This window comes from Rhinoderma darwinii, unplaced genomic scaffold (genome assembly GCF_050947455.1).
Source record: "Rhinoderma darwinii isolate aRhiDar2 unplaced genomic scaffold, aRhiDar2.hap1 Scaffold_888, whole genome shotgun sequence".
NCBI classification, from domain to species: domain Eukaryota; kingdom Metazoa; phylum Chordata; class Amphibia; order Anura; family Rhinodermatidae; genus Rhinoderma; species Rhinoderma darwinii.
The window spans coordinates 36,641-60,831 of record NW_027464459.1 but is presented as its reverse complement, the minus strand read 5'-3'; the positions used below and the strand labels follow the sequence as shown (position 1 = coordinate 60,831).

The window sequence follows — 24,191 nt, the reverse complement described above, 5'->3', positions numbered from 1 at the left end:
GAATTCTTTTATTTATCCAAGCATTCTGAGATTGTTTTCTTGTGACACATTGTACTTTATGTAAGTGGTAAAATGTGGTCGATACAATCCGAATCGTAGAGAAAATTGTAGAGAAAATTAGCATTTTCTAAATGTATCTGCTTGTAAGACAGATAATAATCCTGGTACTGCAATTTCGTCCTATTTAAAGAGGCTCTGTCACTTGTACTTCCCTATCTCCTAGCTAATTTGATAGGCGCTGTCACACTGATAATACTAGTGAAAATTGTGTCCCAAAACGTTTATTATTTCAAAAGTTATGAGCTTTTTTCTAAATATGTAAATGAGGATTTATAAGACAACTGGGAGGTAACAGCAGCGATTCTCCTGAGGTGGGGCTTCCTCCCAGCCTCTGACTCTGTCCTATCAGCAGGATGCTGTTTCACAGCATTAGGAGACAGTCTAGAGGGAAGGGGGATCCATTCAAACAGCCATATCTCGGGCTGTGGACGACCTAGAACCGCGGTTCTGGTGGCATATGAAAGGGGAGATTCCAATCTTTCATATGACAGTAGAATCACAGTTCTAGCTGTGACAGAGCCTGAGATATAGCCAGTTGAATACAGAATTGGGAATGAAAGCTGTATACTATAAGATCACACTGTGTTGCTGGACAGGGAAGGGTGCAGAAGCTGATTGGACAGCGTCATACAGAAAACATTACACCGCCCAAAGTGAAAAGAAAGAGTCTTGTTTTATAATTCTGGTTATTGATGTGTCTAAAAGTGACAATTCTCCCCGTCGGGGAATCGAACCCCGGTCTCCCGCGTGACAGGCGGGGATACTCTCCACTATACTAACGAGGACCTGCTGATACCACGGCTGTGTGAGTTGCGTGGAGCAGGCCTAGCGGCGGCGCATGTGTGGCCTGAGTGCATTGTGTAAATGGCATATATGTGGAATGGGTCTGTATGGCGTGTCCGATGCCGAGAGTGGTCTTTGTTTTGGTAACTATGCTATGCCCCCACATCCCTGTGCTCGTTATTCACTATTAATCTGACACCACTGAGACCATTCAACAACTCTAATACAGATTAGTGTGCCCCCCTATGATAGGAAAATGAATAAATATGGCAATGACATATTGTCTTCTCTTTATGTGGTAATAACTTTGGAATTCTTTTATTTATCCAAGCATTCTGAGATTGTTTTCTTGTGACACATTGTACTTTATGTAAGTGGTAAAATGTGGTCGATACAATCCGAATCGTAGAGAAAATTGTAGAGAAAATTAGCATTTTTCTAAATGTATCTGCTTGTAAGACAGATAATAATCCTGGTACTGCAATTTCGTCCTATTTAAAGAGGCTCTGTCACTTGTACTTCCCTATCTCCTAGCTAATTTGATAGGCGCTGTCACACTGATAATACTAGTGAAAATTGTGTCCCAAAACGTTTATTATTTCAAAAGTTATGAGCTTTTTTCTAAATATGTAAATGAGGATTTATAAGACGACTGGGAGGTAACAGCAGCGATTCTCCTGAGGTGGTGCTTCCTCCCAGCCTCTGACTCTGTCCTATCAGCAGGATGCTGTTTCACAGCATTAGGAGACAGTCTAGAGGGAAGGGGGATCCATTCAAACAGCCATATATCGGGCTGTGGACGACCTAGAACCGCGGTTCTGGTGGCATATGAAAGGGGAGATTCCAATCTTTCATATGACAGTAGAATCACAGTTCTAGCTGTGACAGAGCCTGAGATATAGCCAGTTGAATACAGAATTGGGAATGAAAGCTGTATACTATAAGATCACACTGTGTTGCTGGACAGGGAAGGGTGCAGAAGCTGATTGGACAGCGTCATACAGAAAACATTACACCGCCCAAAGTGAAAAGAAAGAGTCTTGTTTTATAATTCTGGTTATTGATGTGTCTAAAAGTGACAATTCTCCCCGTCGGGGAATCGAACCCCAGTCTCCCGCGTGACAGGCGGGGATACTCTCCACTATACTAACGAGGACCTGCTGATACCACGGCTGTGTGAGTTGCGTGGAGCAGGCCTAGCGGCGGCGCATGTGTGGCCTGAGTGCATTGTGTAAATGGCATATATGTGGAATGGGTCTGTATGGCGTGTCCGATGCCGAGAGTGGTCTTTGTTTTGGTAACTATGCTATGCCCCCACATCCCTGTGCTCGTTATTCACTATTAATCTGACACCACTGAGACCATTCAACAACTCTAATACAGATTAGTGTGCCCCCCTATGATAGGAAAATGAATAAATATGGCAATGACATATTGTCTTCTCTTTATGTGGTAATAACTTTGGAATTCTTTTATTTAGCCAAGCATTCTGAGATTGTTTTCTTGTGACACATTGTACTTTATGTAAGTGGTAAAATGTGGTCGATACAATCCGAATCGTAGAGAAAATTGTAGAGAAAATTAGCATTTTTCTAAATGTATCTGCTTGTAAGACAGATAATAATCCTGGTACTGCAATTTCGTCCTATTTAAAGAGGCTCTGTCACTTGTACTTCCCTATCTCCTAGCTAATTTGATAGGCGCTGTCACACTGATAATACTAGTGAAAATTGTGTCCCAAAACGTTTATTATTTCAAAAGTTATGAGCTTTTTTCTAAATATGTAAATGAGGATTTATAAGACAACTGGGAGGTAACAGCAGCGATTCTCCTGAGGTGGTGCTTCCTCCCAGCCTCTGACTCTGTCCTATCAGCAGGATGCTGTTTCACAGCATTAGGAGACAGTCTAGAGGGAAGGGGGATCCATTCAAACAGCCATATCTCGGGCTGTGGACGACCTAGAACCGCGGTTCTGGTGGCATATGAAAGGGGAGATTCCAATCTTTCATATGACAGTAGAATCACAGTTCTAGCTGTGACAGAGCCTGAGATATAGCCAGTTGAATACAGAATTGGGAATGAAAGCTGTATACTATAAGATCACACTGTGTTGCTGGACAGGGAAGGGTGCAGAAGCTGATTGGACAGCGTCATACAGAAAACATTACACCGCCCAAAGTGAAAAGAAAGAGTCTTGTTTTATAATTCTGGTTATTGATGTGTCTAAAAGTGACAATTCTCCCCGTCGGGGAATCGAACCCCGGTCTCCCGCGTGACAGGCGGGGATACTCTCCACTATACTAACGAGGACCTGCTGATACCACGGCTGTGTGAGTTGCGTGGAGCAGGCCTAGCGGCGGCGCATGTGTGGCCTGAGTGCATTGTGTAAATGGCATATATGTGGAATGGGTCTGTATGGCGTGTCCGATGCCGAGAGTGGTCTTTGTTTTGGTAACTATGCTATGCCCCCACATCCCTGTGCTCGTTATTCACTATTAATCTGACACCACTGAGACCATTCAACAACTCTAATACAGATTAGTGTGCCCCCCTATGATAGGAAAATGAATAAATATGGCAATGACATATTGTCTTCTCTTTATGTGGTAATAACTTTGGAATTCTTTTATTTATCCAAGCATTCTGAGATTGTTTTCTTGTGACACATTGTACTTTATGTAAGTGGTAAAATGTGGTCGATACAATCCGAATCGTAGAGAAAATTGTAGAGAAAATTAGCATTTTTCTAAATGTATCTGCTTGTAAGACAGATAATAATCCTGGTACTGCAATTTCGTCCTATTTAAAGAGGCTCTGTCACTTGTACTTCCCTATCTCCTAGCTAATTTGATAGGCGCTGTCACACTGATAATACTAGTGAAAATTGTGTCCCAAAACGTTTATTATTTCAAAAGTTATGAGCTTTTTTCTAAATATGTAAATGAGGATTTATAAGACAACTGGGAGGTAACAGCAGCGATTCTCCTGAGGTGGGGCTTCCTCCCAGCCTCTGACTCTGTCCTATCAGCAGGATGCTGTTTCACAGCATTAGGAGACAGTCTAGAGGGAAGGGGGATCCATTCAAACAGCCATATCTCGGGCTGTGGACGACCTAGAACCGCGGTTCTGGTGGCATATGAAAGGGGAGATTCCAATCTTTCATATGACAGTAGAATCACAGTTCTAGCTGTGACAGAGCCTGAGATATAGCCAGTTGAATACAGAATTGGGAATGAAAGCTGTATACTATAAGATCACACTGTGTTGCTGGACAGGGAAGGGTGCAGAAGCTGATTGGACAGCGTCATACAGAAAACATTACACCGCCCAAAGTGAAAAGAAAGAGTCTTGTTTTATAATTCTGGTTATTGATGTGTCTAAAAGTGACAATTCTCCCCGTCGGGGAATCGAACCCCGGTCTCCCGCGTGACAGGCGGGGATACTCTCCACTATACTAACGAGGACCTGCTGATACCACGGCTGTGTGAGTTGCGTGGAGCAGGCCTAGCGGCGGCGCATGTGTGGCCTGAGTGCATTGTGTAAATGGCATATATGTGGAATGGGTCTGTATGGCGTGTCCGATGCCGAGAGTGGTCTTTGTTTTGGTAACTATGCTATGCCCCCACATCCCTGTGCTCGTTATTCACTATTAATCTGACACCACTGAGACCATTCAACAACTCTAATACAGATTAGTGTGCCCCCCTATGATAGGAAAATGAATAAATATGGCAATGACATATTGTCTTCTCTTTATGTGGTAATAACTTTGGAATTCTTTTATTTAGCCAAGCATTCTGAGATTGTTTTCTTGTGACACATTGTACTTTATGTAAGTGGTAAAATGTGGTCGATACAATCCGAATCGTAGAGAAAATTGTAGAGAAAATTAGCATTTTTCTAAATGTATCTGCTTGTAAGACAGATAATAATCCTGGTACTGCAATTTCGTCCTATTTAAAGAGGCTCTGTCACTTGTACTTCCCTATCTCCTAGCTAATTTGATAGGCGCTGTCACACTGATAATACTAGTGAAAATTGTGTCCCAAAACGTTTATTATTTCAAAAGTTATGAGCTTTTTTCTAAATATGTAAATGAGGATTTATAAGACAACTGGGAGGTAACAGCAGCGATTCTCCTGAGGTGGTGCTTCCTCCCAGCCTCTGACTCTGTCCTATCAGCAGGATGCTGTTTCACAGCATTAGGAGACAGTCTAGAGGGAAGGGGGATCCATTCAAACAGCCATATCTCGGGCTGTGGACGACATAGAACCGCGGTTCTGGTGGCATATGAAAGGGGAGATTCCAATCTTTCATATGACAGTAGAATCACAGTTCTAGCTGTGACAGAGCCTGAGATATAGCCAGTTGAATACAGAATTGGGAATGAAAGCTGTATACTATAAGATCACACTGTGTTGCTGGACAGGGAAGGGTGCAGAAGCTGATTGGACAGCGTCATACAGAAAACATTACACCGCCCAAAGTGAAAAGAAAGAGTCTTGTTTTATAATTCTGGTTATTGATGTGTCTAAAATTGACAATTCTCCCCGTCGGGGAATCGAACCCCGGTCTCCCGCGTGACAGGCGGGGATACTCTCCACTATACTAACGAGGACCTGCTGATACCACGGCTGTGTGAGTTGCGTGGAGCAGGCCTAGCGGCGGCGCATGTGTGGCCTGAGTGCATTGTGTAAATGGCATATATGTGGAATGGGTCTGTATGGCGTGTCCGATGCCGAGAGTGGTCTTTGTTTTGGTAACTATGCTATGCCCCCACATCCCTGTGCTCGTTATTCACTATTAATCTGACACCACTGAGACCATTCAACAACTCTAATACAGATTAGTGTGCCCCCCTATGATAGGAAAATGAATAAATATGGCAATGACATATTGTCTTCTCTTTATGTGGTAATAACTTTGGAATTCTTTTATTTAGCCAAGCATTCTGAGATTGTTTTCTTGTGACACATTGTACTTTATGTAAGTGGTAAAATGTGGTCGATACAATCCGAATCGTAGAGAAAATTGTAGAGAAAATTAGCATTTTTCTAAATGTATCTGCTTGTAAGACAGATAATAATCCTGGTACTGCAATTTCGTCCTATTTAAAGAGGCTCTGTCACTTGTACTTCCCTATCTCCTAGCTAATTTGATAGGCGCTGTCACACTGATAATACTAGTGAAAATTGTGTCCCAAAACGTTTATTATTTCAAAAGTTATGAGCTTTTTTCTAAATATGTAAATGAGGATTTATAAGACAACTGGGAGGTAACAGCAGCGATTCTCCTGAGGTGGGGCTTCCTCCCAGCCTCTGACTCTGTCCTATCAGCAGGATGCTGTTTCACAGCATTAGGAGACAGTCTAGAGGGAAGGGGGATCCATTCAAACAGCCATATCTCGGGCTGTGGACGACCTAGAACCGCGGTTCTGGTGGCATATGAAAGGGGAGATTCCAATCTTTCATATGACAGTAGAATCACAGTTCTAGCTGTGACAGAGCCTGAGATATAGCCAGTTGAATACAGAATTGGGAATGAAAGCTGTATACTATAAGATCACACTGTGTTGCTGGACAGGGAAGGGTGCAGAAGCTGATTGGACAGCGTCATACAGAAAACATTACACCGCCCAAAGTGAAAAGAAAGAGTCTTGTTTTATAATTCTGGTTATTGATGTGTCTAAAAGTGACAATTCTCCCCGTCGGGGAATCGAACCCCGGTCTCCCGCGTGACAGGCGGGGATACTCTCCACTATACTAACGAGGACCTGCTGATACCACGGCTGTGTGAGTTGCGTGGAGCAGGCCTAGCGGCGGCGCATGTGTGGCCTGAGTGCATTGTGTAAATGGCATATATGTGGAATGGGTCTGTATGGCGTGTCCGATGCCGAGAGTGGTCTTTGTTTTGGTAACTATGCTATGCCCCCACATCCCTGTGCTCGTTATTCACTATTAATCTGACACCACTGAGACCATTCAACAACTCTAATACAGATTAGTGTGCCCCCCTATGATAGGAAAATGAATAAATATGGCAATGACATATTGTCTTCTCTTTATGTGGTAATAACTTTGGAATTCTTTTATTTAGCCAAGCATTCTGAGATTGTTTTCTTGTGACACATTGTACTTTATGTAAGTGGTAAAATGTGGTCGATACAATCCGAATCGTAGAGAAAATTGTAGAGAAAATTAGCATTTTTCTAAATGTATCTGCTTGTAAGACAGATAATAATCCTGGTACTGCAATTTCGTCCTATTTAAAGAGGCTCTGTCACTTGTACTTCCCTATCTCCTAGCTAATTTGATAGGCGCTGTCACACTGATAATACTAGTGAAAATTGTGTCCCAAAACGTTTATTATTTCAAAAGTTATGAGCTTTTTTCTAAATATGTAAATGAGGATTTATAAGACAACTGGGAGGTAACAGCAGCGATTCTCCTGAGGTGGGGCTTCCTCCCAGCCTCTGACTCTGTCCTATCAGCAGGATGCTGTTTCACAGCATTAGGAGACAGTCTAGAGGGAAGGGGGATCCATTCAAACAGCCATATCTCGGGCTGTGGACGACCTAGAACCGCGGTTCTGGTGGCATATGAAAGGGGAGATTCCAATCTTTCATATGACAGTAGAATCACAGTTCTAGCTGTGACAGAGCCTGAGATATAGCCAGTTGAATACAGAATTGGGAATGAAAGCTGTATACTATAAGATCACACTGTGTTGCTGGACAGGGAAGGGTGCAGAAGCTGATTGGACAGCGTCATACAGAAAACATTACACCGCCCAAAGTGAAAAGAAAGAGTCTTGTTTTATAATTCTGGTTATTGATGTGTCTAAAAGTGACAATTCTCCCCGTCGGGGAATCGAACCCCGGTCTCCCGCGTGACAGGCGGGGATACTCTCCACTATACTAACGAGGACCTGCTGATACCACGGCTGTGTGAGTTGCGTGGAGCAGGCCTAGCGGCGGCGCATGTGTGGCCTGAGTGCATTGTGTAAATGGCATATATGTGGAATGGGTCTGTATGGCGTGTCCGATGCCGAGAGTGGTCTTTGTTTTGGTAACTATGCTATGCCCCCACATCCCTGTGCTCGTTATTCACTATTAATCTGACACCACTGAGACCATTCAACAACTCTAATACAGATTAGTGTGCCCCCCTATGATAGGAAAATGAATAAATATGGCAATGACATATTGTCTTCTCTTTATGTGGTAATAACTTTGGAATTCTTTTATTTAGCCAAGCATTCTGAGATTGTTTTATTGTGACACATTGTACTTTATGTAAGTGGTAAAATGTGGTCGATACAATCCGAATCGTAGAGAAAATTGTAGAGAAAATTAGCATTTTTCTAAATGTATCTGCTTGTAAGACAGATAATAATCCTGGTACTGCAATTTCGTCCTATTTAAAGAGGCTCTGTCACTTGTACTTCCCTATCTCCTAGCTAATTTGATAGGCGCTGTCACACTGATAATACTAGTGAAAATTGTGTCCCAAAACGTTTATTATTTCAAAAGTTATGAGCTTTTTTCTAAATATGTAAATGAGGATTTATAAGACAACTGGGAGGTAACAGCAGCGATTCTCCTGAGGTGGGGCTTCCTCCCAGCCTCTGACTCTGTCCTATCAGCAGGATGCTGTTTCACAGCATTAGGAGACAGTCTAGAGGGAAGGGGGATCCATTCAAACAGCCATATCTCGGGCTGTGGACGACCTAGAACCGCGGTTCTGGTGGCATATGAAAGGGGAGATTCCAATCTTTCATATGACAGTAGAATCACAGTTCTAGCTGTGACAGAGCCTGAGATATAGCCAGTTGAATACAGAATTGGGAATGAAAGCTGTATACTATAAGATCACACTGTGTTGCTGGACAGGGAAGGGTGCAGAAGCTGATTGGACAGCGTCATACAGAAAACATTACACCGCCCAAAGTGAAAAGAAAGAGTCTTGTTTTATAATTCTGGTTATTGATGTGTCTAAAAGTGACAATTCTCCCCGTCGGGGAATCGAACCCCGGTCTCCCGCGTGACAGGCGGGGATACTCTCCACTATACTAACGAGGACCTGCTGATACCACGGCTGTGTGAGTTGCGTGGAGCAGGCCTAGCGGCGGCGCATGTGTGGCCTGAGTGCATTGTGTAAATGGCATATATGTGGAATGGGTCTGTATGGCGTGTCCGATGCCGAGAGTGGTCTTTGTTTTGGTAACTATGCTATGCCCCCACATCCCTGTGCTCGTTATTCACTATTAATCTGACACCACTGAGACCATTCAACAACTCTAATACAGATTAGTGTGCCCCCCTATGATAGGAAAATGAATAAATATGGCAATGACATATTGTCTTCTCTTTATGTGGTAATAACTTTGGAATTCTTTTATTTAGCCAAGCATTCTGAGATTGTTTTCTTGTGACACATTGTACTTTATGTAAGTGGTAAAATGTGGTCGATACAATCCGAATCGTAGAGAAAATTGTAGAGAAAATTAGCATTTTTCTAAATGTATCTGCTTGTAAGACAGATAATAATCCTGGTACTGCAATTTCGTCCTATTTAAAGAGGCTCTGTCACTTGTACTTCCCTATCTCCTAGCTAATTTGATAGGCGCTGTCACACTGATAATACTAGTGAAAATTGTGTCCCAAAACGTTTATTATTTCAAAAGTTATGAGCTTTTTTCTAAATATGTAAATGAGGATTTATAAGACAACTGGGAGGTAACAGCAGCGATTCTCCTGAGGTGGGGCTTCCTCCCAGCCTCTGACTCTGTCCTATCAGCAGGATGCTGTTTCACAGCATTAGGAGACAGTCTAGAGGGAAGGGGGATCCATTCAAACAGCCATATCTCGGGCTGTGGACGACCTAGAACCGCGGTTCTGGTGGCATATGAAAGGGGAGATTCCAATCTTTCATATGACAGTAGAATCACAGTTCTAGCTGTGACAGAGCCTGAGATATAGCCAGTTGAATACAGAATTGGGAATGAAAGCTGTATACTATAAGATCACACTGTGTTGCTGGACAGGGAAGGGTGCAGAAGCTGATTGGACAGCGTCATACAGAAAACATTACACCGCCCAAAGTGAAAAGAAAGAGTCTTGTTTTATAATTCTGGTTATTGATGTGTCTAAAAGTGACAATTCTCCCCGTCGGGGAATCGAACCCCGGTCTCCCGCGTGACAGGCGGGGATACTCTCCACTATACTAACGAGGACCTGCTGATACCACGGCTGTGTGAGTTGCGTGGAGCAGGCCTAGCGGCGGCGCATGTGTGGCCTGAGTGCATTGTGTAAATGGCATATATGTGGAATGGGTCTGTATGGCGTGTCCGATGCCGAGAGTGGTCTTTGTTTGGTAACTATGCTATGCCCCCACATCCCTGTGCTCGTTATTCACTATTAATCTGACACCACTGAGACCATTCAACAACTCTAATACAGATTAGTGTGCCCCCCTATGATAGGAAAATGAATAAATATGGCAATGACATATTGTCTTCTCTTTATGTGGTAATAACTTTGGAATTCTTTTATTTAGCCAAGCATTCTGAGATTGTTTTCTTGTGACACATTGTACTTTATGTAAGTGGTAAAATGTGGTCGATACAATCCGAATCGTAGAGAAAATTGTAGAGAAAATTAGCATTTTTCTAAATGTATCTGCTTGTAAGACAGATAATAATCCTGGTACTGCAATTTCGTCCTATTTAAAGAGGCTCTGTCACTTGTACTTCCCTATCTCCTAGCTAATTTGATAGGCGCTGTCACACTGATAATACTAGTGAAAATTGTGTCCCAAAACGTTTATTATTTCAAAAGTTATGAGCTTTTTTCTAAATATGTAAATGAGGATTTATAAGACAACTGGGAGGTAACAGCAGCGATTCTCCTGAGGTGGGGCTTCCTCCCAGCCTCTGACTCTGTCCTATCAGCAGGATGCTGTTTCACAGCATTAGGAGACAGTCTAGAGGGAAGGGGGATCCATTCAAACAGCCATATCTCGGGCTGTGGACGACCTAGAACCGCGGTTCTGGTGGCATATGAAAGGGGAGATTCCAATCTTTCATATGACAGTAGAATCACAGTTCTAGCTGTGACAGACCCTGAGATATAGCCAGTTGAATACAGAATTGGGAATGAAAGCTGTATACTATAAGATCACACTGTGTTGCTGGACAGGGAAGGGTGCAGAAGCTGATTGGACAGCGTCATACAGAAAACATTACACCGCCCAAAGTGAAAAGAAAGAGTCTTGTTTTATAATTCTGGTTATTGATGTGTCTAAAAGTGACAATTCTCCCCGTCGGGGAATCGAACCCCGGTCTCCCGCGTGACAGGCGGGGATACTCTCCACTATACTAACGAGGACCTGCTGATACCACGGCTGTGTGAGTTGCGTGGAGCAGGCCTAGCGGCGGCGCATGTGTGGCCTGAGTGCATTGTGTAAATGGCATATATGTGGAATGGGTCTGTATGGCGTGTCCGATGCCGAGAGTGGTCTTTGTTTTGGTAACTATGCTATGCCCCCACATCCCTGTGCTCGTTATTCACTATTAATCTGACACCACTGAGACCATTCAACAACTCTAATACAGATTAGTGTGCCCCCCTATGATAGGAAAATGAATAAATATGGCAATGACATATTGTCTTCTCTTTATGTGGTAATAACTTTGGAATTCTTTTATTTATCCAAGCATTCTGAGATTGTTTTCTTGTGACACATTGTACTTTATGTAAGTGGTAAAATGTGGTCGATACAATCCGAATCGTAGAGAAAATTGTAGAGAAAATTAGCATTTTTCTAAATGTATCTGCTTGTAAGACAGATAATAATCCTGGTACTGCAATTTCGTCCTATTTAAAGAGGCTCTGTCACTTGTACTTCCCTATCTCCTAGCTAATTTGATAGGCGCCGTCACACTGATAATACTAGTGAAAATTGTGTCCCAAAACGTTTATTATTTCAAAAGTTATGAGCTTTTTTCTAAATATGTAAATGAGGATTTATAAGACAACTGGGAGGTAACAACAGCGATTCTCCTGAGGTGGGGCTTCCTCCCAGCCTCTGACTCTGTCCTATCAGCAGGATGCTGTTTCACAGCATTAGGAGACAGTCTAGAGGGAAGGGGGATCCATTCAAACAGCCATATCTCGGGCTGTGGACGACCTAGAACCGCGGTTCTGGTGCCATATGAAAGGGGAGATTCCAATCTTTCATATGACAGTAGAATCACAGTTCTAGCTGTGACAGAGCCTGAGATATAGCCAGTTGAATACAGAATTGGGAATGAAAGCTGTATACTATAAGATCACACTGTGTTGCTGGACAGGGAAGGGTGCAGAAGCTGATTGGACAGCGTCATACAGAAAACATTACACCGCCCAAAGTGAAAAGAAAGAGTCTTGTTTTATAATTCTGGTTATTGATGTGTCTAAAAGTGACAATTCTCCCCGTCGGGGAATCGAACCCCGGTCTCCCGCGTGACAGGCGGGGATACTCTCCACTATACTAACGAGGACCTGCTGATACCACGGCTGTGTGAGTTGCGTGGAGCAGGCCTAGCGGCGGCGCATGTGTGGCCTGAGTGCATTGTGTAAATGGCATATATGTGGAATGGGTCTGTATGGCGTGTCCGATGCCGAGAGTGGTCTTTGTTTTGGTAACTATGCTATGCCCCCACATCCCTGTGCTCGTTATTCACTATTAATCTGACACCACTGAGACCATTCAACAACTCTAATACAGATTAGTGTGCCCCCCTATGATAGGAAAATGAATAAATATGGCAATGACATATTGTCTTCTCTTTATGTGGTAATAACTTTGGAATTCTTTTATTTAGCCAAGCATTCTGAGATTGTTTTCTTGTGACACATTGTACTTTATGTAAGTGGTAAAATGTGGTCGATACAATCCGAATCGTAGAGAAAATTGTAGAGAAAATTAGCATTTTTCTAAATGTATCTGCTTGTAAGACAGATAATAATCCTGGTACTGCAATTTCGTCCTATTTAAAGAGGCTCTGTCACTTGTACTTCCCTATCTCCTAGCTAATTTGATAGGCGCTGTCACACTGATAATACTAGTGAAAATTGTGTCCCAAAACGTTTATTATTTCAAAAGTTATGAGCTTTTTTCTAAATATGTAAATGAGGATTTATAAGACAACTGGGAGGTAACAGCAGCGATTCTCCTGAGGTGGGGCTTCCTCCCAGCCTCTGACTCTGTCCTATCAGCAGGATGCTGTTTCACAGCATTAGGAGACAGTCTAGAGGGAAGGGGGATCCATTCAAACAGCCATATCTCGGGCTGTGGACGACCTAGAACCGCGGTTCTGGTGGCATATGAAAGGGGAGATTCCAATCTTTCATATGACAGTAGAATCACAGTTCTAGCTGTGACAGAGCCTGAGATATAGCCAGTTGAATACAGAATTGGGAATGAAAGCTGTATACTATAAGATCACACTGTGTTGCTGGACAGGGAAGGGTGCAGAAGCTGATTGGACAGCGTCATACAGAAAACATTACACCGCCCAAAGTGAAAAGAAAGAGTCTTGTTTTATAATTCTGGTTATTGATGTGTCTAAAAGTGACAATTCTCCCCGTCGGGGAATCGAACCCCGGTCTCCCGCGTGACAGGCGGGGATACTCTCCACTATACTAACGAGGACCTGCTGATACCACAGCTGTGTGAGTTGCGTGGAGCAGGCCTAGCGGCGGCGCATGTGTGGCCTGAGTGCATTGTGTAAATGGCATATATGTGGAATGGGTCTGTATGGCGTGTCCGATGCCGAGAGTGGTCTTTGTTTTGGTAACTATGCTATGCCCCCACATCCCTGTGCTCGTTATTCACTATTAATCTGACACCACTGAGACCATTCAACAACTCTAATACAGATTAGTGTGCCCCCCTATGATAGGAAAATGAATAAATATGGCAATGACATATTGTCTTCTCTTTATGTGGTAATAACTTTGGAATTCTTTTATTTAGCCAAGCATTCTGAGATTGTTTTCTTGTGACACATTGTACTTTATGTAAGTGGTAAAATGTGGTCGATACAATCCGAATCGTAGAGAAAATTGTAGAGAAAATTAGCATTTTTCTAAATGTATCTGCTTGTAAGACAGATAATAATCCTGGTACTGCAATTTCGTCCTATTTAAAGAGGCTCTGTCACTTGTACTTCCCTATCTCCTAGCTAATTTGATAGGCGCTGTCACACTGATAATACTAGTGAAAATTGTGTCCCAAAACGTTTATTATTTCAAAAGTTATGAGCTTTTTTCTAAATATGTAAATGAGGATTTATAAGACAACTGGGAGGTAACAGCAGCGATTCTCCTGAGGTGGGGCTTCCTCCCAGCCTCTGACTCTGTCCTATCAGCAGGATGCTGTTTCACAGCATTAGGAGACAGTCTAGAGGGAAGGGGGATCCATTCAAACAGCCATATCTCGGGCTGTGGACGACCTAGAACCGCGGTTCTGGTGGCATATGAAAGGGGAGATTCCAATCTTTCATATGACAGTAGAATCACAGTTCTAGCTGTGACAGACCCTGAGATATAGCCAGTTGAATACAGAATTGGGAATGAAAGCTGTATACTATAAGATCACACTGTGTTGCTGGACAGGGAAGGGTGCAGAAGCTGATTGGACAGCGTCATACAGAAAACATTACACCGCCCAAAGTGAAAAGAAAGAGTCTTGTTTTATAATTCTGGTTATTGATGTGTCTAAAAGTGACAATTCTCCCCGTCGGGGAATCGAACCCCGGTCTCCCGCGTGACAGGCGGGGATACTCTCCACTATACTAACGAGGACCTGCTGATACCACGGCTGTGTGAGTTGCGTGGAGCAGGCCTAGCGGCGGCGCATGTGTGGCCTGAGTGCATTGTGTAAATGGCATATATGTGGAATGGGTCTGTATGGCGTGTCCGATGCCGAGAGTGGTCTTTGTTTTGGTAACTATGCTATGCCCCCACATCCCTGTGCTCGTTATTCACTATTAATCTGACACCACTGAGACCATTCAACAACTCTAATACAGATTAGTGTGCCCCCCTATGATAGGAAAATGAATAAATATGGCAATGACATATTGTCTTCTCTTTATGTGGTAATAACTTTGGAATTCTTTTATTTATCCAAGCATTCTGAGATTGTTTTCTTGTGACACATTGTACTTTATGTAAGTGGTAAAATGTGGTCGATACAATCCGAATCGTAGAGAAAATTGTAGAGAAAATTAGCATTTTTCTAAATGTATCTGCTTGTAAGACAGATAATAATCCTGGTACTGCAATTTCGTCCTATTTAAAGAGGCTCTGTCACTTGTACTTCCCTATCTCCTAGCTAATTTGATAGGCGCTGTCACACTGATAATACTAGTGAAAATTGTGTCCCAAAACGTTTATTATTTCAAAAGTTATGAGCTTTTTTCTAAATATGTAAATGAGGATTTATAAGACAACTGGGAGGTAACAGCAGCGATTCTCCTGAGGTGGGGCTTCCTCCCAGCCTCTGACTCTGTCCTATCAGCAGGATGCTGTTTCACAGCATTAGGAGACAGTCTAGAGGGAAGGGGGATCCATTCAAACAGCCATATCTCGGGCTGTGGACGACCTAGAACCGCGGTTCTGGTGGCATATGAAAGGGGAGATTCCAATCTTTCATATGACAGTAGAATCACAGTTCTAGCTGTGACAGAGCCTGAGATGTAGCCAGTTGAATACAGAATTGGGAATGAAAGCTGTATACTATAAGATCACACTGTGTTGCTGGACAGGGAAGGGTGCAGAAGCTGATTGGACAGCGTCATACAGAAAACATTACACCGCCCAAAGTGAAAAGAAAGAGTCTTGTTTTATAATTCTGGTTATTGATGTGTCTAAAATTGACAATTCTCCCCGTCGGGGAATCGAACCCCGGTCTCCCGCGTGACAGGCGGGGATACTCTCCACTATACTAACGAGGACCTGCTGACACCACGGCTGTGTGAGTTGCGTGGAGCAGGCCTAGCGGCGGCGCATGTGTGGCCTGAGTGCATTGTGTAAATGGCATATATGTGGAATGGGTCTGTATGGCGTGTCCGATGCCGAGAGTGGTCTTTGTTTTGGTAACTATGCTATGCCCCCACATCCCTGTGCTCGTTATTCACTATTAATCTGACACCACTGAGACCATTCAACAACTCTAATACAGATTAGTGTGCCCCCCTATGATAGGAAAATGAATAAATATGGCAATGACATATTGTCTTCTCTTTATGTGGTAATAACTTTGGAATTCTTTTATTTATCCAAGCATTCTGAGATTGTTTTCTCGTGACACATTGTACTTTATGTAAGTGGTAAAATGTGGTCGATACAATCCGAATCGTAGAGAAAATTGTAGAGAAAATTAGCATTTTTCTAAATGTATCTGCTTGTAAGACAGATAATAATCCTGGTACTGCAATTTCGTCCTATTTAAAGAGGCTCTGTCACTTGTACTTCCCTATCTCCTAGCTAATTTGATAGGCGCTGTCACACTGATAATACTAGTGAAAATTGTGTCCCAAAACGTTTATTATTTCAAAAGTTATGAGCTTTTTTCTAAATATGTAAATGAGGATTTATAAGACAACTGGGAGGTAACAGCAGCGATTCTCCTGAGGTGGGGCTTCCTCCCAGCCTCTGACTCTGTCCTATCAGCAGGATGCTGTTTCACAGCATTAGGAGACAGTCTAGAGGGAAGGGGGATCCATTCAAACAGCCATATCTCGGGCTGTGGACGACCTAGAACCGCGGTTCTGGTGGCATATGAAAGGGGAGATTCCAATCTTTCATATGACAGTAGAATCACAGTTCTAGCTGTGACAGAGCCTGAGATATAGCCAGTTGAATACAGAATTGGGAATGAAAGCTGTATACTATAAGATCACACTGTGTTGCTGGACAGGGAAGGGTGCAGAAGCTGATTGGACAGCGTCATACAGAAAACATTACACCGCCCAAAGTGAAAAGAAAGAGTCTTGTTTTATAATTCTGGTTATTGATGTGTCTAAAATTGACAATTCTCCCCGTCGGGGAATCGAACCCCGGTCTCCCGCGTGACAGGCGGGGATACTCTCCACTATACTAACGAGGACCTGCTGACACCACGGCTGTGTGAGTTGCGTGGAGCAGGCCTAGCGGCGGCGCATGTGTGGCCTGAGTGCATTGTGTAAATGGCATATATGTGGAATGGGTCTGTATGGCGTGTCCGATGCCGAGAGTGGTCTTTGTTTTGGTAACTATGCTATGCCCCCACATCCCTGTGCTCGTTATTCACTATTAATCTGACACCACTGAGACCATTCAACAACTCTAATACAGATTAGTGTGCCCCCCTATGATAGGAAAATGAATAAATATGGCAATGACATATTGTCTTCTCTTTATGTGGTAATAACTTTGGAATTCTTTTATTTATCCAAGCATTCTGAGATTGTTTTCTTGTGACACATTGTACTTTATGTAAGTGGTAAAATGTGGTCGATACAATCCGAATCGTAGAGAAAATTGTAGAGAAAATTAGCATTTTTCTAAATGTATCTGCTTGTAAGACAGATAATAATCCTGGTACTGCAATTTCGTCCTATTTAAAGAGGCTCTGTCACTTGTACTTCCCTATCTCCTAGCTAATTTGATAGGCGCTGTCACACTGATAATACTAGTGAAAATTGTGTCCCAAAACGTTTATTATTTCAAAAGTTATGAGCTTTTTTCTAAATATGTAAATGAGGATTTATAAGACAACTGGGAGGTAACAGCAGCGATTCTCCTGAGGTGGGGCTTCCTCCCAGCCTCTGACTCTGTCCTATCAGCAGGATGCTGTTTCACAGCATTAGGAGACAGTCTAGAGGGAAGGGGGATCCATTCAAACAGCCATATCTCGGGCTGTGGACGACCTAGAACCGCGGTTCTGGTGGCATATGAAAGGGGAGATTCCAATCTTTCATATGACAGTAGAATCACAGTTCTAGCTGTGACAGAGCCTGAGATGTAGCCAGTTGAATACAGAATTGGGAATGAAAGCTGTATACTATAAGATCACACTGTGTTGCTGGACAGGGAAGGGTGCAGAAGCTGATTGGACAGCGTCATACAGAAAACATTACACCGCCCAAAGTGAAAAGAAAGAGTCTTGTTTTATAATTCTGGTTATTGATGTGTCTAAAATTGACAATTCTCCCCGTCGGGGAATCGAACCCCGGTCTCCCGCGTGACAGGCGGGGATACTCTCCACTATACTAACGAGGACCTGCTGACACCACGGCTGTGTGAGTTGCGTGGAGCAGGCCTAGCGGCGGCGCATGTGTGGCCTGAGTGCATTGTGTAAATGGCATATATGTGGAATGGGTCTGTATGGCGTGTCCGATGCCGAGAGTGGTCTTTGTTTTGGTAACTATGCTATGCCCCCACATCCCTGTGCTCGTTATTCACTATTAATCTGACACCACTGAGACCATTCAACAACTCTAATACAGATTAGTGTGCCCCCCTATGATAGGAAAATGAATAAATATGGCAATGACATATTGTCTTCTCTTTATGTGGTAATAACTTTGGAATTCTTTTATTTATCCAAGCATTCTGAGATTGTTTTCTCGTGACACATTGTACTTTATGTAAGTGGTAAAATGTGGTCGATACAATCCGAATCGTAGAGAAAATTGTAGAGAAAATTAGCATTTTTCTAAATGTATCTGCTTGTAAGACAGATAATAATCCTGGTACTGCAATTTCGTCCTATTTAAAGAGGCTCTGTCACTTGTACTTCCCTATCTCCTAGCTAATTTGATAGGCGCTGTCACACTGATAATACTAGTGAAAATTGTGTCCCAAAACGTTTATTATTTCAAAAGTTATGAGCTTTTTTCTAAATATGTAAATGAGGATTTATAAGACAACTGGGAGGTAACAGCAGCGATTCTCCTGAGGTGGGGCTTCCTCCCAGCCTCTGACTCTGTCCTATCAGCAGGATGCTGTTTCACAGCATTAGGAGACAGTCTAGAGGGAAGGGGGATCCATTCAAACAGCCATATCTCGGGCTGTGGACGACCTAGAACCGCGGTTCTGGTGGCATATGAAAGGGGAGATTCCAATCTTTCATATGACAGTAGAATCACAGTTCTAGCTGTGACAGAGCCTGAGATATAGCCAGTTGAATACAGAATTGGGAATGAAAGCTGTATACTATAAGATCACACTGTGTTGCTGGACAGGGAAGGGTGCAGAAGCTGATTGGACAGCGTCATACAGAAAACATTACACCGCCCAAAGTGAAAAGAAAGAGTCTTGTTTTATAATTCTGGTTATTGATGTGTCTAAAATTGACAATTCTCCCCGTCGGGGAATCGAACCCCGGTCTCCCGCGTGACAGGCGGGGATACTCTCCACTATACTAACGAGGACCTGCTGACACCACGGCTGTGTGAGTTGCGTGGAGCAGGCCTAGCGGCGGCGCATGTGTGGCCTGAGTGCATTGTGTAAATGGCATATATGTGGAATGGGTCTGTATGGCGTGTCCGATGCCGAGAGTGGTCTTTGTTTTGGTAACTATGCTATGCCCCCACATCCCTGTGCTCGTTATTCACTATTAATCTGACACCACTGAGACCATTCAGCAACTCTAATACAGATTAGTGTGCCCCCCTATGATAGGAAAATGAATAAATATGGCAATGACATATTGTCTTCTCTTTATGTGGTAATAACTTTGGAATTCTTTTATTTATCCAAGCATTCTGAGATTGTTTTCTTGTGACACATTGTACTTTATGTAAGTGGTAAAATGTGGTCGATACAATCCGAATCGTAGAGAAAATTGTAGAGAAAATTAGCATTTTTCTAAATGTATCTGCTTGTAAGACAGATAATAATCCTGGTACTGCAATTTCGTCCTATTTAAAGAGGCTCTGTCACTTGTACTTCCCTATCTCCTAGCTAATTTGATAGGCGCTGTCACACTGATAATACTAGTGAAAATTGTGTCCCAAAACGTTTATTATTTCAAAAGTTATGAGCTTTTTTCTAAATATGTAAATGAGGATTTATAAGACAACTGGGAGGTAACAGCAGCGATTCTCCTGAGGTGGGGCTTCCTCCCAGCCTCTGACTCTGTCCTATCAGCAGGATGCTGTTTCACAGCATTAGGAGACAGTCTAGAGGGAAGGGGGATCCATTCAAACAGCCATATCTCGGGCTGTGGACGACCTAGAACCACGGTTCTGGTGGCATATGAAAGGGGAGATTCCAATCTTTCATATGACAGTAGAATCACAGTTCTAGCTGTGACAGAGCCTGAGATATAGCCAGTTGAATACAGAATTGGGAATGAAAGCTGTATACTATAAGATCACACTGTGTTGCTGGACAGGGAAGGGTGCAGAAGCTGATTGGACAGCGTCATACAGAAAACATTACACCGCCCAAAGTGAAAAGAAAGAGTCTTGTTTTATAATTCTGGTTATTGATGTGTCTAAAAGTGACAATTCTCCCCGCCGGGGAATCGAACCCCGGTCTCCCGCGTGACAGGCGGGGATACTCTCCACTATACTAACGAGGACCTGCTGATACCACAGCTGTGTGAGTTGCGTGGAGCAGGCCTAGCGGCGGCGCATGTGTGGCCTGAGTGCATTGTGTAAATGGCATATATGTGGAATGGGTCTGTATGGCGTGTCCGATGCCGAGAGTGGTCTTTGTTTTGGTAACTATGCTATGCCCCCACATCCCTGTGCTCGTTATTCACTATTAATCTGACACCACTGAGACCATTCAACAACTCTAATACAGATTAGTGTGCCCCCCTATGATAGGAAAATGAATAAATATGGCAATGACATATTGTCTTCTCTTTATGTGGTAATAACTTTGGAATTCTTTTATTTATCCAAGCATTCTGAGATTGTTTTCTTGTGACTCATTGTACTTTATGTAAGTGGTAAAATGTGGTCGATACAATCCGAATCGTAGAGAAAATTGTAGAGAAAATTAGCATTTTTCTAAATGTATCTGCTTGTAAGACAGATAATAATCCTGGTACTGCAATTTCGTCCTATTTAAAGAGGCTCTGTCACTTGTACTTCCCTATCTCCTAGCTAATTTGATAGGCGCTGTCACACTGATAATACTAGTGAAAATTGTGTCCCAAAACGTTTATTATTTCAAAAGTTATGAGCTTTTTTCTAAATATGTAAATGAGGATTTATAAGACAACTGGGAGGTAACAGCAGCGATTCTCCTGAGGTGGGGCTTCCTCCCAGCCTCTGACTCTGTCCTATCAGCAGGATGCTGTTTCACAGCATTAGGAGACAGTCTAGAGGGAAGGGGGATCCATTCAAACAGCCATATCTCGGGCTGTGGACGACCTAGAACCGCGGTTCTGGTGGCATATGAAAGGGGAGATTCCAATCTTTCATATGACAGTAGAATCCCAGTTCTAGCTGTGACAGAGCCTGAGATATAGCCAGTTGAATACAGAATTGGGAATGAAAGCTGTATACTATAAGATCACACTGTGTTGCTGGACAGGGAAGGGTGCAGAAGCTGATTGGACAGCGTCATACAGAAAACATTACACCGCCCAAAGTGAAAAGAAAGAGTCTTGTTTTATAATTCTGGTTATTGATGTGTCTAAAATTGACAATTCTCCCCGTCGGGGAATCGAACCCCGGTCTCCCGCGTGACAGGCGGGTATACTCTCCACTATACTAACGAGGACCTGCTGACACCACGGCTGTGTGAGTTGCGTGGAGCAGGCCTAGCGGCGGCGCATGTGTGGCCTGAGTGCATTGTGTAAATGGCATATATGTGGAATGGGTCTGTATGGCGTGTCCGATGCCGAGAGTGGTCTTTGTTTTGGTAACTATGCTATGCCCCCACATCCCTGTGCTCGTTATTCACTATTAATCTGACACCACTGAGACCATTCAACAACTCTAATACAGATTAGTGTGCCCCCCTATGATAGGAAAATGAATAAATATGGCAATGACATATTGTCTTCTCTTTATGTGGTAATAACTTTGGAATTCTTTTATTTAGCCAAGCATTCTGAGATTGTTTTCTTGTGACACATTGTACTTTATGTAAGTGGTAAAATGTGGTCGATACAATCCGAATCGTAGAGAAAATTGTAGAGAAAATTAGCATTTTTCTAAATGTATCTGCTTGTAAGACAGATAATAATCCTGGTACTGCAATTTCGTCCTATTTAAAGAGGCTCTGTCACTTGTACTTCCCTATCTCCTAGCTAATTTGATAGGCGCTGTCACACTGATAATACTAGTGAAAATTGTGTCCCAAAACGTTTATTATTTCAAAAGTTATGAGCTTTTTTCTAAATATGTAAATGAGGATTTATAAGACAACTGGGAGGTAACAGCAGCGATTCTCCTGAGGTGGGGCTTCCTCCCAGCCTCTGACTCTGTCCTATCAGCAGGATGCTGTTTCACAGCATTAGGAGACAGTCTAGAGGGAAGGGGGATCCATTCAAACAGCCATATCTCGGGCTGTGGACGACCTAGAACCGCGGTTCTGGTGGCATATGAAAGGGGAGATTCCAATCTTTCATATGACAGTAGAATCACAGTTCTAGCTGTGACAGAGCCTGAGATATAGCCAGTTGAATACAGAATTGGGAATGAAAGCTGTATACTATAAGATCACACTGTGTTGCTGGACAGGGAAGGGTGCAGAAGCTGATTGGACAGCGTCATACAGAAAACATTACACCGCCCAAAGTGAAAAGAAAGAGTCTTGTTTTATAATTCTGGTTATTGATGTGTCTAAAAGTGACAATTCTCCCCGTCGGGGAATCGAACCCCGGTCTCCCGCGTGACAAGCGGGGATACTCTCCACTATACTAACGAGGACCTGCTGATACCACGGCTGTGTGAGTTGCGTGGAGCAGGCCTAGCGGCGGCGCATGTGTGGCCTGAGTGCATTGTGTAAATGGCATATATGTGGAATGGGTCTGTATGGCGTGTCCGATGCCGAGAGTGGTCTTTGTTTTGGTAACTATGCTATGCCCCCACATCCCTGTGCTCGTTATTCACTATTAATCTGACACCACTGAGACCATTCAACAACTCTAATACAGATTAGTGTGCCCCCCTATGATAGGAAAATGAATAAATATGGCAATGACATATTGTCTTCTCTTTATGTGGTAATAACTTTGGAATTCTTTTATTTAGCCAAGCATTCTGAGATTGTTTTCTTGTGACACATTGTACTTTATGTAAGTGGTAAAATGTGGTCGATACAATCCGAATCGTAGAGAAAATTGTAGAGAAAATTAGCATTTTTCTAAATGTATCTGCTTGTAAGACAGATAATAATCCTGGTACTGCAATTTCGTCCTATTTAAAGAGGCTCTGTCACTTGTACTTCCCTATCTCCTAGCTAATTTGATAGGCGCTGTCACACTGATAATACTAGTGAAAATTGTGTCCCAAAACGTTTATTATTTCAAAAGTTATGAGCTTTTTTCTAAATATGTAAATGAGGATTTATAAGACAACTGGGAGGTAACAGCAGCGATTCTCCTGAGGTGGGGCTTCCTCCCAGCCTCTGACTCTGTCCTATCAGCAGGATGCTGTTTCACAGCATTAGGAGACAGTCTAGAGGGAAGGGGGATCCATTCAAACAGCCATATCTCGGGCTGTGGACGACCTAGAACCGCGGTTCTGGTGGCATATGAAAGGGGAGATTCCAATCTTTCATATGACAGTAGAATCACAGTTTTAGCTGTGACAGAGCCTGAGATATAGCCAGTTGAATACAGAATTGGGAATGAAAGCTGTATACTATAAGATCACACTGTGTTGCTGGACAGGGAAGGGTGCAGAAGCTGATTGGACAGCGTCATACAGAAAACATTACACCGCCCAAAGTGAAAAGAAAGAGTCTTGTTTTATAATTCTGGTTATTGATGTGTCTAAAAGTGACAATTCTCCCCGTCGGGGAATCGAACCCCGGTCTCCCGCGTGACAGGCGGGGATACTCTCCACTATACTAACGAGGACCTGCTGATACCACGGCTATGTGAGTTGCGTGGAGCAGGCCTAGCGGCGGCGCATGTGTGGCCTGAGTGCATTGTGTAAATGGCATATATGTGGAATGGGTCTGTATGGCGTGTCCGATGCCGAGAGTGGTCTTTGTTTTGGTAACTATGCTATGCCCCCACATCCCTGTGCTCGTTATTCACTATTAATCTGACACCCCTGAGACCATTCAACAACTCTAATACAGATTAGTGTGCCCCCCTATGATAGGAAAATGAATAAATATG

General features: G+C 43.0%; 21 non-coding genes across 21 annotated transcripts; all 21 read right to left on the bottom strand.

The window, feature by feature from the left end:
- Positions 1–773: 773 nt before the first annotated feature.
- Positions 774–845, bottom strand: TRNAD-GUC (transfer RNA aspartic acid (anticodon GUC)). Its single transcript has one exon. It is a non-coding gene; the product is annotated as a tRNA-Asp (tRNA).
- A 1,082-nt stretch (positions 846–1,927) lies between these two features.
- Positions 1,928–1,999, bottom strand: TRNAD-GUC (transfer RNA aspartic acid (anticodon GUC)). The gene has a single exon. It is a non-coding gene; the product is annotated as a tRNA-Asp (tRNA).
- A 1,082-nt stretch (positions 2,000–3,081) lies between these two features.
- On the bottom strand, positions 3,082–3,153 carry TRNAD-GUC (transfer RNA aspartic acid (anticodon GUC)). The gene has a single exon. It is a non-coding gene; the product is annotated as a tRNA-Asp (tRNA).
- A 1,082-nt stretch (positions 3,154–4,235) lies between these two features.
- On the bottom strand, positions 4,236–4,307 carry TRNAD-GUC (transfer RNA aspartic acid (anticodon GUC)). The gene has a single exon. It is a non-coding gene; the product is annotated as a tRNA-Asp (tRNA).
- A 1,082-nt stretch (positions 4,308–5,389) lies between these two features.
- On the bottom strand, positions 5,390–5,461 carry TRNAD-GUC (transfer RNA aspartic acid (anticodon GUC)). The gene has a single exon. It is a non-coding gene; the product is annotated as a tRNA-Asp (tRNA).
- Positions 5,462–6,543: 1,082 nt separating this feature from the next.
- On the bottom strand, positions 6,544–6,615 carry TRNAD-GUC (transfer RNA aspartic acid (anticodon GUC)). Its single transcript has one exon. It is a non-coding gene; the product is annotated as a tRNA-Asp (tRNA).
- A 1,082-nt stretch (positions 6,616–7,697) lies between these two features.
- Positions 7,698–7,769, bottom strand: TRNAD-GUC (transfer RNA aspartic acid (anticodon GUC)). The gene has a single exon. It is a non-coding gene; the product is annotated as a tRNA-Asp (tRNA).
- Positions 7,770–8,851: 1,082 nt separating this feature from the next.
- Positions 8,852–8,923, bottom strand: TRNAD-GUC (transfer RNA aspartic acid (anticodon GUC)). The gene has a single exon. It is a non-coding gene; the product is annotated as a tRNA-Asp (tRNA).
- Positions 8,924–10,005: 1,082 nt separating this feature from the next.
- TRNAD-GUC (transfer RNA aspartic acid (anticodon GUC)) lies at positions 10,006–10,077 on the bottom strand. Its single transcript has one exon. It is a non-coding gene; the product is annotated as a tRNA-Asp (tRNA).
- Positions 10,078–11,158: 1,081 nt separating this feature from the next.
- On the bottom strand, positions 11,159–11,230 carry TRNAD-GUC (transfer RNA aspartic acid (anticodon GUC)). Its single transcript has one exon. It is a non-coding gene; the product is annotated as a tRNA-Asp (tRNA).
- A 1,082-nt stretch (positions 11,231–12,312) lies between these two features.
- Positions 12,313–12,384, bottom strand: TRNAD-GUC (transfer RNA aspartic acid (anticodon GUC)). The gene has a single exon. It is a non-coding gene; the product is annotated as a tRNA-Asp (tRNA).
- A 1,082-nt stretch (positions 12,385–13,466) lies between these two features.
- On the bottom strand, positions 13,467–13,538 carry TRNAD-GUC (transfer RNA aspartic acid (anticodon GUC)). The gene has a single exon. It is a non-coding gene; the product is annotated as a tRNA-Asp (tRNA).
- A 1,082-nt stretch (positions 13,539–14,620) lies between these two features.
- Positions 14,621–14,692, bottom strand: TRNAD-GUC (transfer RNA aspartic acid (anticodon GUC)). Its single transcript has one exon. It is a non-coding gene; the product is annotated as a tRNA-Asp (tRNA).
- Positions 14,693–15,774: 1,082 nt separating this feature from the next.
- On the bottom strand, positions 15,775–15,846 carry TRNAD-GUC (transfer RNA aspartic acid (anticodon GUC)). The gene has a single exon. It is a non-coding gene; the product is annotated as a tRNA-Asp (tRNA).
- Positions 15,847–16,928: 1,082 nt separating this feature from the next.
- TRNAD-GUC (transfer RNA aspartic acid (anticodon GUC)) lies at positions 16,929–17,000 on the bottom strand. The gene has a single exon. It is a non-coding gene; the product is annotated as a tRNA-Asp (tRNA).
- Positions 17,001–18,082: 1,082 nt separating this feature from the next.
- On the bottom strand, positions 18,083–18,154 carry TRNAD-GUC (transfer RNA aspartic acid (anticodon GUC)). Its single transcript has one exon. It is a non-coding gene; the product is annotated as a tRNA-Asp (tRNA).
- Positions 18,155–19,236: 1,082 nt separating this feature from the next.
- On the bottom strand, positions 19,237–19,308 carry TRNAD-GUC (transfer RNA aspartic acid (anticodon GUC)). Its single transcript has one exon. It is a non-coding gene; the product is annotated as a tRNA-Asp (tRNA).
- Positions 19,309–20,390: 1,082 nt separating this feature from the next.
- Positions 20,391–20,462, bottom strand: TRNAD-GUC (transfer RNA aspartic acid (anticodon GUC)). Its single transcript has one exon. It is a non-coding gene; the product is annotated as a tRNA-Asp (tRNA).
- A 1,082-nt stretch (positions 20,463–21,544) lies between these two features.
- On the bottom strand, positions 21,545–21,616 carry TRNAD-GUC (transfer RNA aspartic acid (anticodon GUC)). Its single transcript has one exon. It is a non-coding gene; the product is annotated as a tRNA-Asp (tRNA).
- Positions 21,617–22,698: 1,082 nt separating this feature from the next.
- TRNAD-GUC (transfer RNA aspartic acid (anticodon GUC)) lies at positions 22,699–22,770 on the bottom strand. The gene has a single exon. It is a non-coding gene; the product is annotated as a tRNA-Asp (tRNA).
- Positions 22,771–23,852: 1,082 nt separating this feature from the next.
- TRNAD-GUC (transfer RNA aspartic acid (anticodon GUC)) lies at positions 23,853–23,924 on the bottom strand. Its single transcript has one exon. It is a non-coding gene; the product is annotated as a tRNA-Asp (tRNA).
- Between the last annotated feature and the right edge of the window lie 267 nt (positions 23,925–24,191).